This window comes from Macrobrachium rosenbergii, chromosome 3 (assembly GCF_040412425.1).
Source record: "Macrobrachium rosenbergii isolate ZJJX-2024 chromosome 3, ASM4041242v1, whole genome shotgun sequence".
Lineage (NCBI taxonomy): Eukaryota > Metazoa > Arthropoda > Malacostraca > Decapoda > Palaemonidae > Macrobrachium > Macrobrachium rosenbergii.
Genome location: NC_089743.1, coordinates 24745990 through 24759022, shown reverse-complemented (window position 1 = coordinate 24759022; position 13033 = coordinate 24745990).

The following is a 13033-nucleotide window of genomic DNA, read 5'->3' as shown; positions in this document are numbered from 1 at the left end:
TTGGTATGGTAGAGTATGACCTTGGGTACACTGTCAGAACCACAGACATTCCCCGCTTTTCTATAAGCACTTTCCTCACAGATCCCTGACATGTTGCAGTCAATGGGGCTTTTAGGATGGTAGCTGAGAGGCAATGTCCTAATATTTGATGACAAGACATCAAAGCTTCTCAGCTGCAAATTGTAGTCAGGCCTTTTTTTTCCCCCTCAGTTGCAGCTTCAACAGTCTATTAAAACAGGCGTTACATGTATGGACTGATGACCCTGAAATCTCTGGGGTAGGTAGGTTCTCAGGCAGCTGCCTTTTTAAAGGTAGTAATGTTGCTCTTCCCAATTTGGGGGCTCCCTGGGTGGAGGGAACCCAACTTGAAATAATTATATTTTTTTCAGTATGAAATTATAATCCAGGGCCCTCAGCCTCAGGCATGCGCATGATTCTCCCTTTAGAATTTTCCAGTCTTATAGAAAATAAAGAAATTTTAAGAACTAAAACTAATGGAGGTACCAAAAAAATAATAAATTTAGGCAGGATCCAATCTCGACCCATTTTGATTGTCTATTTGGCAATGAGAACTAGTCATGACTCTTAAGTACTATAAAGTGAAGACTAAATATCATCACCGACTTGAAAACTACTTGTTGGACATTCAATACCTGAAATTACTTTTAAACAATTAAAATATAAAAAATTTTGGTTTGTCAAAGCAACTACTAATAATCAATTGGATTACCTTGCAACACAATCTATGACTAAGGTTAAAGTAATGAAAAATTACACAATGTACTGTGTATGTACAAGGAACAATCATACTGCCAATAATGAATATGAACCGGTTGCAAAAAATATCTGATAAGACTATCAAAAAAGACAGCAAGGTGCAACACTGTAAAATATACAGTAAACTGACCATATTTGTGTTCTCACGATTCACGGACTCGCCTATTCGCAGATTTCTCTACGGAACATGTATACACATTATTTGCAGTATTTTTCACTGAGAAATACTCACTAATTACTGTATTTTCATATCATTTTTATGACTAAATACACTTTTTGTGATAAAACTACTCGGGTACCCAGGTAGCACTCAAGTTACGATAATTCGCTTTACGATAATTCTATTTTCCGATGGGGTAAGCAATTAATATCAATACAGTGTGAAAATATTTATAAAATATTTTTAAATTTTGCGTGGGCACAGACAGCAGCGTACAATCAGGCAGCGAGAGAGACCAAATTACAATAGACCAATTTCTTTTCCTCTATCTCTATATCCCATCTTGTTAAAAAAGTCAAAGAGAATGATTAAAGTATTGTTAGTAATGTTATAATCTTGTGTAAATGCATACAGCCATAAGCAACTGAACGAGAAACTGTTGTTTTGCTTATAACCGAATCGGATAGCAACAGCCGTTTTGCTTATATTTCAACCATGGTACGGTAGTAAACAATTACCATAGTTATGTTATAAATGACGTTAAGTAGAATAGGAATGATACATTTTTACATTATACCCTTATTCAGTATGGATAAAAGATCAAGGAAATATATTGCTAAATTTAATCTGCAAGTTGTAGCTGAAGTTGAGAAAACTCAAGCTGCTAATGGCTATAAATTATCGTGCATCGGCAACATGGATGAAACTCAACCGTAATTAAAATTGTAGAGAAAGTATTTTAATCAAAACTACTGGGCAGAACACATTACTGCTTTTTTTTATGCCGATAAACGATAAATACGTAAAGCTCGTATTATGATGAAATCAAGTGAAAATAGAGAACGGAATCTTGATTTTTTTTTTACAGAAAACAAACATGCCCCCAAAAGGCCAACATCATCTGTTAATGAAAAAAATTGCTAAATTTCACAATGAGACGTATTTAAGTTATATTTCAACTTAAAAACTCTATGTATAACAAGAAATAACCTCGTCCCACATAAATAATCTAGAGATTCATTTATGCTGACTAGAAGCAAGAAAAGCACTCTAAACCGAGTATACAGCGAAATAAACTTACCGCGTAATCGATTTCCAAACCAAAGCATTGACCGTTATGATCGCAATTTATAATACAAAAGCAATATAAGACTATATACAATATTATTGATACAGTGAAGTAAAGCATAACATTTTAAAAGATCCTTGGAAAAGATGCATATTCGTTATGTTGATGTTTGTATAATACAAAATTAATATGTGAATAGCGTACAGTATAATGTAGGCTAGGCTACTATATCTGTATATGATATACCATAGTGTAGGCTAAGTTAATCCTTGTTTGTTATTCAATTTCTCTTTGTATTGAATTATTATAAGTCATTCTGCATGAACCTCCAGGATTAGCTGATATTAATAATTAGTGTATGTATACTTTATAATGTTGGCTATGCTACCATATAGGTATACTGTACATGGTACTGAATATCCTAGTGTAAGCTAGACTATATTCGAGATCCTTTTCTTCCAACAAAGATGGGTTTTTTGGAACCTAACCCCATCGTAAGAGGGATAATATCTGTATAAGCATTTTTAGATTTTTTTTTTTTTATTTGAACTATCAAAATAGGCAGTTCTAAGTGTTTTTAGAAGGGTTTTAAGTATTCGTGGGGTGTGGTATGCATCCCTGGTGAATACAGGGGGTTTGCTGTATAATAAATATCCCATGCAGAAAAAGTGAAGAGAAAACCTTTAAAGTAACAATAATAAAACTTGAAAGACAAGATTTTCCACTGAAAATTAAAACTGCAGGTCATAATAAAGAAGACCAAATATCCCCAAACCATTACAGCTCAAAAATTGCAGTAAATAAGGACACATCAAAAAAATGCCATAGCAACTCTGGATGTACATATTATGGCTCAAATGATCACACACAGGAACTGTAATTAACCAACTCGCAACACAATACAGTAGATGTGCTGTGCGCACAGTACATAACTGAATAACACAGGTAGCACTTTCTTTTTCTCAGTCTTGGCTAAACACAAGGAACACTACTGTATAACACTTATAAATAGCAAATTTTAAATGTAATTTGTACTTTTCCTAACATATAAAATTGAAATTCTTTAAATTAGGATAAGCTTGCTAATGCCAGCTGGAATGGCTGTTAAAAACTTACTGACATGGTAGTTAACTATCAACAGGTAGGGGGAAGCCCCACCCACCTGTTGGTTCACACTCCACCCTGCCTTTCAGTCCAGGTGCCAGATGAAAGGGGTGGCTCAGGTGGGCCATTATGTAAAGAACTTAAGTTTGTATGTTATGAAAAATACAAATTACTTTCAAAATTTGCTGTTTCTCCTACACAAATACAAACCTTCATTCTTTATGTTAAGAGACTTACACATTGGTGGAAGGAAGTCTGGATACTCTCTGAACCAACTAGCAGGTTTGCCCAACCTGGGATGTCTCCTTTCTGGTCTGAAAGAAGCAAAGAAGCACCTCTACCATATTGCCCATAAGGGATGTGCAGTTGCTAAACTTCTGGACCATCAAATAATGGGTTTGTAAGCAATCACTTGATCAGGCTGGAAAAACTTATGTAATAAGTCAGAGGCAATAAAATCACCTAATGACAAACAGCATTGTTCTGTCTAACCTTCTCTCCCATTGCCACAAGAGGTGGGCAGTGCATCCTTGCAAACTACAACAGAAGTAAAGGACTGGTGCCCAGTTACACCATGTACCTGCAAAGCTCGTCCACCACATACTCAACCAAGCCTCCAACTCTGACTCATGAGAGAGGGGGACCAGTCACTCACACTTGCACATTTGCTCACCGAATACCTTAGACAAGGTGCTACCTATCCCAAGGGAACTGGGCTAACTACACAACTTGCTGAGAAGCCACCACTGGACTCAAGGAAAATGTGTTCAAGGACTTTGGGGCAATGTCTTACAGGTAAAAGGCAAATGTGGTCTGGCAAGACCAAAACCCTGCACATAACACTCGTACTGATTTGTTCTTTCAGAATGCCGTGAATGGGCCAATACCCCTGACCTCATAAGCATTTGCTCAGACTGCACACTTTCCCTCTTTGCTAGATGAATCATACACCTGCTTGATCATCTCACAGAGCCAGAAAGAGATCACGTTCTTGGACACCTCGTTTTTGACCCTGCTGGTACTATCAAAGACAAGTCAACACTCAGGCCTGAGATACCAAGTCCTTTTTAGGTAGTACCACAACACCTTAACAGGACACAGTAGTATCTCATCTCACAAACTGTGAAGTCCTCTAGGTAGGGGATCAAAAAGTACTTGAACCTGACATCAGGGGCTGACAGATTCTGAGCCTTCACTATGAAACCTGGAACAAATTTGAGCGATACAGATCCCCTTCCCATCAAGTGCTTAACATTGAAAGATAGACCATGAAGCTCACCTAATCTCTTCACTGATACCAGGGTAAGAGGAAAAGTCTTTATATTCAGATATCTGTCTGCAGACTCTCTACAAGGCTCGTATGGGTGACAAGTGAGGCTCCTCTGAATGAAAGTGATGTCCCATGCAGGAGGCCTGAGTTTCGTGGGAGGGCAAGTCTGTTTGAAGCTTCTCAGGAGCATGGAGATCTCCCACAAGGAGGTGAGTGTGAACTCTTTTAGTCTCAGATCTTGGCATAAGGCAGATCCCTAGCTCTTAATGGGTGAGACAGAGAAGCAGCTTCTCTCAACAAAGGTAGACAAAAACCTGCTACCTGCTGAAGAGTGGCTCTGATTTGAGTGATACCCCATCTACAACACCAACCACAGAAGATGGCCCATCCCCTGGGATACAGCCGCTGAGGACTTACCTAAGTATCCAGACATCTCCTTTGCAGTTCTGCATGATAATCTCTAGGTGTGAAGGGCCAGCGACTCCACAGCTTGATGACACCTCTATGTGCAGCCGACATAGTAGGTTGTGCTATAGGGACGGCCTCTCTCAAGACCTTGGACAGCAGAGCCAGTAGGTCTGGATACCACTCAGCATGAGGCCATTTCAGTGCCACCAGTGTTAGCCTGAGGTTTAGAGTTAACATCATGCTGATTACCTTCCAAATCAGGCAAAACTGGAAAAGCATATGCATCAAGGTTGTCCCATGGGTGTTGAAATGTGGCTTCCACCATTGCCCATGGATTTGGGACTATTGAGCAGAACACCAGCAACTTCCTGTTCTGCCAATTGGTAAACAGGCCTATGCTTGGAATTGCCTACACCTTGAACAACTCCCCCCCCAACAGATGTGTTGAAACCACTCGGTCACTATCACCTATGTCTCGGAGCTGAGCTTGTCTGCCACTAAGTTCCGATAACCCAGAGGTACCTGGCTGACAGCTGTACCAAGTGAGCCACAACCTATTTGTGTACCTGCACCGTTCAACTGGTGCAATGGAAGTAAACTAAACCTCCCTGCTGCTTGACGTATGCTACCACTGTAGTGTTGCCATGCATCAACATCACAGAGTGTCCCATCACATGGTCCTGGAACTCCTGCGATGCAAGAACTGCTACTTTCGACTCCAAGACGATGTGGAGGTTCCAATTCTCCAGGTTCCACATACCTGGCACCAACAGTTCTTCCAGGTGTGCGCCCCACCCCTTGTTGGATGCGTCCAAGAATAGAAGCATCTCTGGAGGGAGAGTGCCAAGAGGCACTCCCTCTGTAAAGTTCATGTTTTCCAACCACCAAGCTACCCTCTCTCACCTGCTGCAAAAGAAGGATTGGACAAAAGGGAGGGTCTGTTGCAGGGGACCAGAACCTTTTGAGTCTCCACCAAAACAAGCATAGATGAAGATGCCTATGAGGGGGCCACCTTCTCAAAGGATGACAGGTGACCTAGGATAACTTGCCATTGCTTAGCGGGTTATTCCTGATGAGACAGGAACTTCTGCACCACCTCCTTGAACTTGCTGATGCAAGAGTCTGAAGGGGAATCTCTCGTTGCTGCTGTATCTATCAGCATGCCCAGGTACTTTATCCTCTGCTTGGGAATGAGATCCGACTTCTTGTAATTTATCACAATCCCCACATTGCAACAAAACTCAAGGAGATGGACCTTGTCCAGTAATAACTGCAAGCAGGAGTTTGCAAGAACTAGACAACTCAATATACCTCATCAGATGTATCCCATGCAAATGGGCCCAAGCTAAAACCAGAATAAACAACTGGGGAATAATCAAAAGCCTGAAACAGAGCCCTGAATTGAAGGACTGCATTTTTGAGGGTAAAGTGGAGGTACCTCCAAGAAGACCTGTGAATGGGTATTTGGAAATATGCATCCTTCAGGTCTATCCAAAGCATGAAGTTGCCCTCTCTGATGGAATCTAGGACAGAGTGAATGATGGAATCTAGGACAGAGTGAACTGTTTCTATTTTGAACTAGGTCTGTAAAGTCACCACATCGACGTCAGCGGAGTGCTTCGGAGGCGTCATTAATTAAGTCTCCGCTGAGCAAGTTTTCTTTGGTGACTTCCCACTTTCTTCGCACTCAATTCGTTACGTCTAACGTGCCAGGTCACGCATTTTCTACCATTTAAACTTTATATGTATTTGTTCAACTGTCATAAATTATGTATTGTATGTTTCTTTATTCGCAGGCATCAAGACTGTATCTATGTTGGAGTTCTGTATGTTTTTGTATTGTAAATTGTACTTGTTCACTGTATATTATTGTTAATTGTTTTTGACCTCAGGTCACACTCAATGTCATTGTCTTCCGCGGTTCAGCACCAGTCGGCCACTATATAAACTGCCTGAATCTGTAATAAACCAGCAGTAACTTTTACCTGCTCGTTTCTTTTGCACCTCTTACAGTGGTGACCCCCAGAGTATCCCGGAGCCATTAGCGGACCGACACGGCGACTCAGTCTTGGCTCCAGGAACTCTCCAACGCTCTTAGCGGACTAAACACGGCGCTGTAACCAGCGTTTGAGCGTGCCGACTCTCATCGGCAAAACCACCAGCGTCACTAACGGACTCAAACGGCGCATGAAAGTGCGTTCTGACGTGAGTACCCCACTCCAGTAAGAGGGCAAAGAGCGAGCATGGACGCGGGCATCTCCTCCTTCCTGCAGTTAACCGCAGACCTCGCAGACTTGGAGGTCTATCTTCCTCCCATCTCACCTGCGCCCGTCCCCGCACCGAGACCCTCCCGCACCTCCACACCCATGCCAGCGCCCCGAACACTCCATGGCCCGGCAACACAGTCGCGGGCCGCCCTGGCCATAAAGTTGCCACCTTTTATACAGGGGAACCCAACGATGTGGCTGCGTAGGGTCGAGAGCCACTTCAGGGTGGCGCACCTGACAGACGAAATTCTGCAGGCCGACACGGTCCTTAACGGCCTCCCGGAGGAGGTATACAGAAAACTCGACACACACCCCCTCACATACAACGTCGTGAAGAAGGTCCTCCTCGAAACGTGCTCCCTACCTATCACCGAGCGGGCCGCCCGTGCTATCGACCTCGCCGTCAACTCACGGCATGGCATGACCTCAATGCAAGAGACGCATGGAGCATGGTCGAGGACCTCCTTTCACTACCAGACTTCGACGGCAGGAAAAAGCGGCAGGAAATAAGCCTGTCGCGGGAGATCTACCTTCGCCAGCTCCTCCCGGAGGTCCGCACCCAGATTCCTCACCCCTACACCATGCCTCTCGACGACCTCATCGAAACGGCGCAGCACTTCATGGACTGCGTGAAGGCCACACAGCGGCTAAAAACGCCCACACAGTCAGTCAGCTCCGTCTAGCAGGAAGAAGAAACAGAGCAGGGCATCAACGTCATCGCCAGGAGACGTCCACCGCCCCACAACAAATGGAGTTCCCCGGGCCTCTGTCGCTACCACAAGTGGTTTGGCAAAGGCGCCCGAAACTGCCTGCCGCCCTGCTCGTTCGCCCGTTCAAAAAACGGGGGTGGCGGCGGCCAGCAGGACAAACCGCCATGGCAACCGAAAAACCCAGGGGCCCAGAACCAGTAGGCTTCTACGTCCGTGACACCGTCTCCGGCAGGATGATGCTGGTCGACACAGGGGCCTTTAGATCGATCTTCCCAGCATCCAGGGAGGACCGCAACCAGAAACCAGACCCGGCCGCCTTCCTGACAGCCACCAACGGATCCCCCATCCTCTCCTACGGCACCAGGCCCGTCAATCTCCATCCTCGGCCAGAATTACTCCTGGCACTTCATCGTCGCAGACGTAGGGACCCAGTTCCTGGGGGCTGACTTCCTGGCGCACTTCGGCCTGCTAGTCGACGTGGGGCATAAGCGCCTCCTCGATACTGACTCCTGCCGGTCTCTCCCGTTAACAGTGGGACCCAAGGCACCCACCATCAGCTCCGTCGCTCCCCACCAGTACGCACACCTGCTGACGGAGTTCCCCGAAGTGTTCAAGCCCGAACTTCGCCAAGTCCCCAGGGCCCCAGCCAAACATGGCATATACCATCACATAACAACTAAAGGCCCCCCGACACATGCGAAGTTCCGAAGGCGTCCCCCACAGCGCCTTCAGAGGCGAAGAAGGCATTCGCAGAGATGGAGCGGATGGGAATCTGCAAAAAGGCCTCCAGTCCGTGGGCCTCCCCCCTTCACATGGTGCAGAAACCGGACGGCTCCTGGAGACCTTGCGGCAACTACAGACGTCTCAACATTGCAACGGAGCCCGACCACTACCCCTTGCCCAACATGCAGGACCTCACGGCCTCCTTTCACGGAGCCAAGGTATTCACTAAATTGGACGTTCTTAAATCATACTTTCAGGTACCTGTCGCACCAGAGGATATACCAAAGACCGCCATCATCACGCCGTTTGGGTCCTATGTGTTCGCCTTCTCCACCTTAGGACTGAGGAATGCCGGGGCGACCTTCCAGCGGCTCATGGACAGCATCCTCGGGGACCTGAAATTCTGCGTCTGCTACGTTGATGACATCCTCATATTTTCCAGGTCTCACAGTGAACACTAAAAGCACATCCGGGCAGTCCTGCAGCGCCTCCAAGAGAATGGCCTCATCGTCCGTTTTGACAAGTGCACCTTCGGCGTCCAGAAAGCCGACTTCCTGGGCCACGAAGTATCCCCGGCAAGCGTCCGCCCACTCAAATCAAAAGTAGCAGCCGTCACCAGGTTCCCCACCCCCACCTCCGTCAAGGCCGTCCAGGAGTTCCTCGGGATGGTGAACTTCTACAGGCAGTTCATCCCTGGGGTCGCACACACCACGGCCCCCTGATGGAAGTTCTCAAAGGCCAACCAAAGTCCCTGTCTTGGGGACCCAGCTAGCAGCAGGCCTTCTCCCTGACGAAGGCCGCCCTCGCCGAGGCAACCGCCTTGGCACACCAGGATCCCAAGGCCCCTCTACAGCTAACAACGGATGCCAGTAACATCGCCTGTGGTGCTGTCCTGGAGCAGGTCATCAACGGCGCCCCCCAGCCCATCGCCTTCTTCAGCAAGAAATTCAACCCCACAGAGACCCGCTACAGCACCTTCGACAGGGAACTCTGCGCGATGTACCGTGCAGTCCGGCACTTCAAGGTCCTCCTGGAGGGAACGCCCTTCACAATCTTCACGGACCACCAGCCATTGGTTCACGCCTTCACTAAGCAGGGGGACGCATGGTCTTCCAGGCAGCAGCGCCACCTCTCAGCCATAGCCGAATTCACCTGCTCCGTCAGGTACCTCCCCGGCAGGAAAAATCCCGTAGCAGACGCCCTCTCCAGAGTCGAGCTGAACACAGTGCAGCTCGGGGTAAACTACCAGGACCTCGCCAGGGAACAGGCCGCTGACCCAGAAACCCCAGCCTACCGCACCGCCATCACGTCCCTTAAGTGGCGGGACGTGACCCTCGCCCCTGGGGGCCCAAGTCTCCTCTGCGACATCAGTACGGGTCAGCCCCGCCCCTTGGTTCCAGCCTCACGCCGCCGCCAGGTATTCGACATAATTCACGGCCTCTCACATCCCTCTGGCAGAACTACAGCCAAGCTGCTGTCAAAGAAGTTCGTCTGGCACGGGGTGCAGAAGGACGGCACGTCCTGGGCGAAACAGTGCCTGCATTGCCAAACCAGCAAGGTGGGTCGTCACACGCAGTCCGGGATAGGCGAGTTCCCGCAGCCAGAGTGCCGCTTCGGCCACATTCATGTCGACGTCGTCGGGCCCCTTCCCCCATCAGGCGGGTCCAGATACCTCCCAACGGTGGTAGACCGCTCGACAAGGTGGCCCGAAGCCACACCTATGCAAGAAGCCACTGCCAGCGCATGCGCCGAGGCCCTGCTTTCCTGTTGGGTCAGCCGCTTCGGCGTCCCGGACCACATCACAACCGACGGGCCCCACCTTCCTGTCCGAATTATGGTCCGTCCTGGCTCAGCTGCTGGGGACCACGCATCACACCACCACGGCGTACAACCCGGCGGCCAATGGCCTGGTCGAGCGGTTCCACAGATCCCTGAAGGCGTCCCTCATGGCCCGCTGCACCGCCGAGGACTGGAAACATCAGCTGCCGTGGGTCCTCCTCGGTATGAGAACCGCCCCCAGAGCCGACGGCACCCCGTCTGCAGCCAAAAAAACCTACGGAGAGTCCCTCGTGGTCCCGGGCGAACTTGTGACAGAAGATCGCCACATCCCATCACTGCAGAGGCTCCATGACGTGGTCAGCAAGTTCGCCCCTTGCAAGCGCACGTACACCGGCAGGTCGGCCACCTTCGCACCGCCAGAACTGTCATCCGCCACCCACGTCTTCGTCAGGGTCGACGCCGTCTGCCCACCACTGACCAGGCCGTACAGGGGCCCCTTCCGCATGCTGGAGCGGAACAGCAAGGCGTTCCTGCTGGCACTCCCCGGGAGGAACGATGGGTTTCAGTAGACCGATTAAAGCCTGCCTTCCTGGAGGAGAGCACCGACGTCACCGCAGCGCATCCCCTGCCCAGCCACCCTTCGCCACACCCAGGACCCCGCAAACAGCGGGCACGCGGCCGTTCCAGGAAGGGCCCGCCCACACCAGCAGCCAAGCAGCCTCACGCGCGGGCCGCCCCTCCGTTTTCCTCAAGAAGCCGTGGCACCCTTCAGCGTCCCAGCAGATACACAGATTAGTCAGACGTGTCCCACGTCTTGAGGGGGGAGTATTTGTAAAGTCACCACATCGACGTCAGCGGAGTGCTTTGGAGGCGTCATTAATTAAGTCTCCGCTGAGCAAGTTTTCTTTGGTGACTTCCCACTTTCTTCGCACTCAACTCGTTATGCTTAACGTGCCAGGTCATGCATTTTCTACCATTTAAACTTTGTGTGTATTTGTTCAACTGTCATAAATTATGTCTCGTATGTTTCTTTATTCGCAGGCATCAAGACTGTATTGGAGTTCTGTATGTTTTTGTATTGTAAATTGTACTTGTTCGCTGTATATTATTGTTAATTGTTTTTGACCTCAGGTCACACTCAATGTCATTGTCTTCCGTGGTTCGGCGCCAGTTGGCCGCTATATAAATTGCCTGAATCTGTAATAAACCAGCAGTAACTTTTACCTGCTCGTTTCTTTTGCACCTCTTACAGGTCTGATGCACAAAACGGTTCAATGAAGAAAGGTCCATGACCAGCCTCCAACCATCTGTAACCTTCTCCAGGAACAAGTGGTTGTAAAAACTTGGAAACCAACATTGAACAACTTTTGCTGCCTCTTCCCTCACATTGCAGTCACTTCCCCAAGGAGGGTGAGATTATGCTGCAAGCCAAGAACTGGAATGGATAAAAAACAAGGGGTGGTGGGGACTAGAAGGGGAGAATATATCCTTCCCAAAGGACATTTACTACTCAGGCCTCTGCCCCAAGTTACTGCCAATGTCTCAACAGGCAACTCCCCACTTTTGACAGCTGGTGGGGAGGAACGTTGCCCTTAGTGCCCTCCTCCCTTTTATTGCCTCTTCCACCATTCCCATGATGGGCAGGGAGGCTGAAAGGAGCATGACCACATGCCCTTACCTACAGAGGCAGAAGTCTGGGAAACTCTACAGGCTCCAGAGGAAGCATGGGTCTTCCTTGGACGTGAAGAAGAAGGACCAGCCAGTTAACTGCTCAGTGCAGCCATGGCTGTTGGCTCCAATATCACCTCTGTCTAAGAGAGAGACACAGAATGCAAGTGATCAAGCGTGACACCAGGCGCCAAGCGCATCAGATCTGGGTCTACCTGCTTATTCGGTAAAGCACCTAAGTCAAGAAGGTAGTATTTTCTCTGATGAGTTTGAGGCAGACGAAGCAACCTACCCAGTTGGCTGGGCCTAAGTGAATTATCTTGCACAGAAACAAGGAATTCACCTGGTCCAAAACCCTGTTAGCAAGTTCAGACCATGGCAAACCCATCAAGGGCCAAGGATCTTTTTGTGGACCCCATTTGGCCTCAATGGTGGAGAACCTGCCTTCAGGCACAGCCACGATCCCTTCCTCTACATCACTGTGGGGCTTATCAGCCTAATGTCCTGCCAGAATTGCCACTAGTTCAGGAATATCCAAGTTCTGGGTAGCAGACCCTTGGGGCCCTCCACATCCCAAATCTCTTGAGCTACTTCCTCTGCAGAAGGGAAACTGATCAGAGCCCCCGCTGGAAATCGCTCCACCATCCTAGCATACGATCTGTCTGGTCCTTGAACTGTACCAGGCTTGTAAACCTTTGTGGATGGACTAGACTGGGAGCATGAACAATCCCTGTCATGGTCCATGGGCTTATCTGACCCTCTCCTCTCAGAAACACATGAAGAGGTGGAAGGGACAGGTGAACAGGCTCTGGCACCAACCAAGGAAAGACCGGGGCCTTCTCTGTTGAGAATACAAGAACCACATGAGTACTGTACCACCCCAAACTCCTCAGGACATACCACCAAAGGGGCATGAGGAGTAAAGGTGTACATAGGAGTCGTGAGAGAGAGACAGTGACCATCCTATAGTCTGTTTTTTTCCATCTGTCCACCCGCCTGTGGTGCTCGCGCATGGTAACACTGCATCACGGGCTTTAAATAGTTACACTATGTGTAAGTTTTAGGTAAATAAAAGGTTATCTGGGTGTACATTTGCAA